The sequence below is a fragment of the Magnolia sinica genome, chromosome 17, assembly GCF_029962835.1.
Source record: "Magnolia sinica isolate HGM2019 chromosome 17, MsV1, whole genome shotgun sequence".
Taxonomy (NCBI): Eukaryota; Viridiplantae; Streptophyta; class Magnoliopsida; order Magnoliales; family Magnoliaceae; genus Magnolia; species Magnolia sinica.
This window is the reverse complement of record NC_080589.1, coordinates 62,473,342-62,479,372: the sequence shown is the minus strand read 5'-3', so window position 1 is coordinate 62,479,372 and position 6,031 is coordinate 62,473,342. Positions and strand designations below refer to the sequence as shown.

At 41.2% G+C, this 6,031-nt stretch overlaps 1 pseudogene; it reads left to right on the top strand.

The window, feature by feature from the left end:
* The first annotated feature begins 3,061 nt into the window (after positions 1 to 3,061).
* The window catches only part of LOC131231524 (MDIS1-interacting receptor like kinase 2-like), a 6,976-nt pseudogene continuing 4,006 nt past the window's right edge, over positions 3,062 to 6,031 (top strand).

The following is a 6,031-nucleotide window of genomic DNA, read 5'->3' as shown; positions in this document are numbered from 1 at the left end:
AATAGGCCATACGAGAGGAAACAGTGGGGATTTAGTGACCACCGCTGAAACATTTATATGGCCACAAAAGTTTTGTATCAGTCTAAGTTTTTGTTGTTTTCACTTCATCCAAGTAAAAATGACCTTATAAACAGTTTCGGTGGCATATAAAAATTAAGGCGGAGCCTACAAAGGTTTCAACAGTAGAAATTTCTATCCCCACTGCTTCATCTTGTATGGCCCAGTTGAGTTTTGGATGCTGCTCATTTTTGGTATCATGTCTTAAAATGAGCTCTAAAAACGGATGAACAGGTTGAATTTATCACAAGTATTGCAGTGAACCCCACCCAGAATCATTGCACAGGAACTATTTGTGAAAGGCTTTTGCAGGGTACAGCGTGCAGGAGATTAGGTCTCTCTCTCTCTCTCTCTCTCTCTCTCTCTCTCTCTCTCGATATATATATATATATATATGCAATAACTCGTGGCTCAAACATAATTGCTGACATATCTTGAAGGATCCAGCAACAGAAATTAATGTAGTTTCTTAACTCTCGAATTTGCTCTAGGAGATTTTGTTGCAAGGACAATCAAGATAAGGTAATTTTTGTGTCCACCAAATTGCATAGCAGAGGTTCGTGCAATAGTAGATAGGCTTTGTAACTGTAATAGCTTGGGCCTTAGAAATCTAGAGGACAGTGATTCTATAATTATTATTCAAGGGATCCTTGAGTGTTCAAAGGCCCACCTTGTATTGGTTGATAGAAATACAGAAACATACGTCAATTCATCACATGTATGTAGAAGGTAACTTGAGAGAGAGAGAGAGAGAGAGAGAGCGAGGGGGTGGGTTACATGCATCAATTCATCACATCAGCCACTCACGTCATTTATTCCCTTTCTATTTATAGTTCTGGCATATTACACACAGATTTGATAGTGTGGCCCCACCTTCACTAAAAAAAAAATAAAAAAGACACATTATTAACAATTTACATTATCAAATTTAGCGATGGTAGTGAGGGCCGGACCCCCCGGACCCAATATATAAGAATTCAGCTGCTACTCGCCAAACATAACATGCCCGAGGACAAACAGGCAAAAAACATAACATGCCAAGGACAACCAGGCAAACGAATAACACCATTTGGATAGAGGCCGGCCGGATTAGGTGTTTCTGAGGTAACAGCCATCTCGGCGGGTATTACCCTAACTGTGGGGCCCACATTGATGATGTGTTGTATATCCACACCATCCATCTGTTTTTCCAGCTCATATTTGGAAGTGGTCCAAAATATTAAGTGGATCCATATCTCAAGTGGACCATAGATCAGGAAACAGAAGTGATTGAACGCCCACCATTCAAAACTTCCCACAGCCCACCTTAAGCAGATCTGTAATGTTTATGTTCCATTCAACCCGTTAATATGGTCAAACAGACCTGGATGAAAAGAAATTATAAGGATCAGCTCGATCGAAAACTGTTGCAGCACACAAAAAGTTTTTAATGTTTATTCACCAGTTTTAACATGGTGTTGTCCACCGTAGATCTGGATCTAATTAAGTTTTGGGAAAATATCCTGAAATAAGCTGAGAAATGGATGGGCGGCGTGGATTTACAATGCCTTCATCAAGGTGGGCCGCACACAGTAAGGGTAGCACCTAATCCGCTCCCCACCGTAATCTTCTCATGACAGCAGACAGGCCGGCCAGATTGGATGAGCCCCACCCAAATGTGTTTCCCAGTTCAGCCCTGTGAGTTACCTAATTTTAAGCCTAGTGCATTAGAAAAAGCTCCATCCGAACCAGATGAACCACAAGGGTGGGGAAAAAAAAATGTACGAGTGATGTCCACCAGCAAACCATTTCCCTTGGTGTGAGACATCTCTGAAATACCAATGGGCATGATTTTTTTATCGTGAGGTTTAAATTTTATTGTAGTGTCTAAGGGTCTAAGTGGATTTCATGAAATCATCAAGATGGGCCCTACAAGAAATAAACAGTGGATACCTCTTTCCCAGCTGCTTTCTTTGGGCCGCACATCTCATCAAAAAATAAAATGATGTTTTGGGCCTGTACTTAAAGTGGGATAAGAAATGTAATGATCAAAGTTGATTTCACGCACATATTAAAGGTCTCCCCATAAAAAATCAAAGTGGCGTTCCCCTTTCATTGGTTTCAATTGATATGGCACAGCGAAATCATGAATGGGGCTTGGTTTCTATGCCTGGGCCTAAAATTGGGTAAGGGACCACCCAAGTGGTGGGAGTAGACTTCAGAAATACGTCATGGTGCATGGGACCTACCTGAGCCAGCCAACAGCCGTGCTTGCACAATGGACCGGATTAGGTCTTACCTGAGTAACTTTTAGTGAGTGTTACCCTTACCATGTGGCGCCCACCTTGATGAATGTATTTTACATCCACATTGCTCATCCGCTTTTAAGGCACATTTTAGGACGTCCACCTAAAACTTAAGCAGACACAAGCCTCAGGCGACCCACACCACTGAAAAAAGTGGTGAATGAACATTAAAAACTTTAGGTGGGCCTTAGTATGGTTTCAACTGTAGGTGTGATTGTTTCCATTCTATTCTGTGGTGCGGTCCATTTGAGCTTGGGATCTTCCTCATTTTTAAGCCCATTTTCTAAGATAATCTCAAAAAATGAATGGACGGCATGGATATAACATATATATCATAGTGGGTCCCACAAAACTTGGTAACGTTAACACACCACCAAATCGGTAGCGTAGGGAAGACCAGCCAACCCGCTTCCATTCGGGTCTACTTTGAATGAGACCAATTCTGACAATCTATACAGCATTTCTCTTCTTGTCGTACTTTTTTGGTGTTTTCTTCTAATTTTCTCAAACAGCTCCACCCGGCAAAATATCATTAGGCCCCAATACCACTCCTTGGATGTGCGCATATACAATGAATGGAAAATAACATATGATCAAGTCGGTTGCTTTACCTGATTACCATCAACCTTCTATTATAAATACTCATCCATAATAAGTTCCTAACAGACCATAAGCAGCATCTGCCATGGCCATACATAAATATCTCTCCCTTGCTTTTCTTCTCGTTTTTCTACCCTTTCTTTCTTACATGCAACATCATTTGCAACAGCATCACCATCATTCACACTCTCTGAAGCAGCGGCTCTCTTGAAATGGAAAGCCAGCCTATCAGAAACACAAGCTCTCCGTTCATGGTCACTTCCTGCTGCTAATTCTACCACCAACACAACCTCTCCATGCAAATGGATTGGGATCTCATGCAACAGCCTTGGAAGTGTTACAGAGATACACTTATCGAGCGCGGGCTTGCAAGTTAAGCTCGACAACTTGAGTTTCTCCTCATTTCCAAACCTCCTCCATCTCGATCTCAGCGACAACGCACTCATTGGAACCATTTCAGCGCATCTTGACCGTCTTTACAAACTCATGACCCTGAATCTGTCTGCAAATGAAATAAAGGGATCAATACCTCTAGAAATAGGGAATCTTGTGAACTTAAATGAGCTGGACTTGTCCATTAACCATCTAGATGGTTTCATCCCTTCCACTTTAGGAAATTTGACAAAGCTTTTCATCTTGCACCTGCACCAAAATCGAATCTCTGGCTCCATTCCTTCACAAATTGGGAATCTCAAGAATTTAGTCGAGTTGTGGTTGTTCCAAAACAATCTGAGTGGTCTGATCCCTCCTGCTTTAGGTAATTTGAGCAACCTTATAATTTTGTTTCTGCATGACAACAAAGTTTCTGGTTCAATTCCACCTGAAATAGGGAATCTGTTTAATCTCAATCAACTTGCCATCTCCACTAACCTTCTAACAGGTTCTATACCTACCACTTTAGGGAACTTGACAAAGTTAACTGCCCTCTACCTCTTTGAGAATCAAATATCTGGTTCTATTCCTTCAGTTCTTGGGAATTTAATGAGTCTCAATGTGCTACATTTGTACAGGAACAATCTAAGTGGTCGGATCCCTTCCACTTTAGGGAACTTGACAAAGTTAACTATCCTCCACCTCTTTGAGAATCAAATTTCTGGTGCTATTCCTCCAGAACTCGGGAATTCAATGAGTCTCAATGATTTAGGATTGTACAGTAACAATCTGACTGGTCCTATCCCTCCTGCTTTAGGTAATTTGAGCAACCTTGCACTTTTCTATCTCTACAAAACCCAAGTTTCTGGTTCAATTCCAGCAGAAATAGGGAATCTGGTTAATCTCAGGGGTCTCGATATATCCAGTAACCTCCTAACAGGTTCTATCCCTTCCTCTTTAGGAAACTTGACAAAGTTAACTCTCCTCCACCTCTCTGAGAATCAAATTTCTGGTTCAATTCCACTAGAAATAGGGAATCTGGTTAATCTCATGGATCTTGGCATGCCCTCTAACCCTCTGACAGGTTCTATCCCTTTCACTTTAGGGAACTTGACCAAGCTTACTTCGTTGTCCCTTCTTGACTGTCAATTATCTGGTTCCTTGCCACAAGAAATGACAAATATGACAAATCTTTCTCAACTCCACTTAAGTGGCAACAACTTTTCTGGCTACTTACCTCAGTTATGCCACGGTGGATCTCTTGAAAAAATCACTGTGGCAAATAACCATTTCACTGGTGAGATCCCGAGAAGCTTCAGAAATTGCACTAGCTTAACAAGAGTGCGACTCAATGGAAACCGACTCATTGCAAATGTATCAGAAGCCTTTGGTGTATACCCACATCTCACATACATGGACGTCAGCAACAATATGTTGTTTGGTGAACTCTCACCAAACTGGGGAGAATGCCAAAGCTTGACAAAGCTACAATCCTCGGGGAACAAAATCACTGGTAGAATTCCTCTCGAGATTGGGCAGTTGAAGCAGCTACGAGTGCTTGATCTTTCTTCGAACCATTTAGTAGGAGAGATTCCAAAGGAATTTGGGAGGCTGATGTTTTTGTACAGCTTGACTTTAAATGATAACCAGCTTTCTGGTCAGTTACCTCAAGAGATTGGAAAACTATCCAATTTGGAGATTCTGGATCTGTCAATGAATCACCTAAGTGGTCCAATACCACCTCAGTTAGGGGAATGCTCCAAACTCCATTATCTGAATTTGAGTGAAAATGTTTTGAATGGAAGCATTCCTTTTCAGATTGGTAACCTAGTATACCTACAAGGCTTACTAGATCTAAGTCAAAACTCCCTCAATGGAAAGATACCTCCACAACTCGGAAAATTGGTTAGTCTGGAAATTTTAAACCTGTCTCACAACATGCTATCAGGTTCCATTCCGCCTTCTTTTGAAGGGATGGTCAGCTTACAGTCCATTGACTTTTCATACAATGCTTTAGAAGGTCCTCTTCCTCGTAGCAAACCCTTTCAGAAGGCTCCAGCAGAGGCATTCATAAAAAACAAAGGCTTATGTGGTGAAGTGCAAGGTTTGCGACCTTGTAACGCCTCTTCAATAAGTCATGGTGATGCAAGGAAAGGCCACAAAGTTGTGATCCTCATTATTCTTCTCTTCTCAGTATTGTTTCTTTTATTTGCAATCGTTGGCATAATTTCATCCATTTATTATCAAATAAGAAGAAGAAGAATAGAGAAAGTGGTACTTGAAATGAGTAAAGGAAATACATTTTCAACATGGAATTATGATGGGATCGCCACATTTGAAGACATTGTAGAGGCGACCGAGGGTTTTGATGAAAAATATTGCATTGGAGCTGGAGGTTATGGGAAAGTTTACAAAGCAAATCTATCAGCAGGCCAAGTAGTAGCTGTGAAGAAACTTCACCCACTCGAAGGTGGGAATCAATCCGATCAAAAAAGTTTTAGGAATGAGATAAAAGCATTAACAGAAATCCGCCATCGCAACATTGTGAAGTTATATGGCTTCTGTTCCCATGCTTGATTCTCATTTCTAGTGTACGAGTATATAGAAAGGGGAAGCTTGGCAAGCATCCTAAGTAATGATGAAGGAGCTACACAGTTGGATTGGACTTTAAGAGTGAAGGTTATCAAAGGTGTGGCCCATGCTTTATCTTACATGCA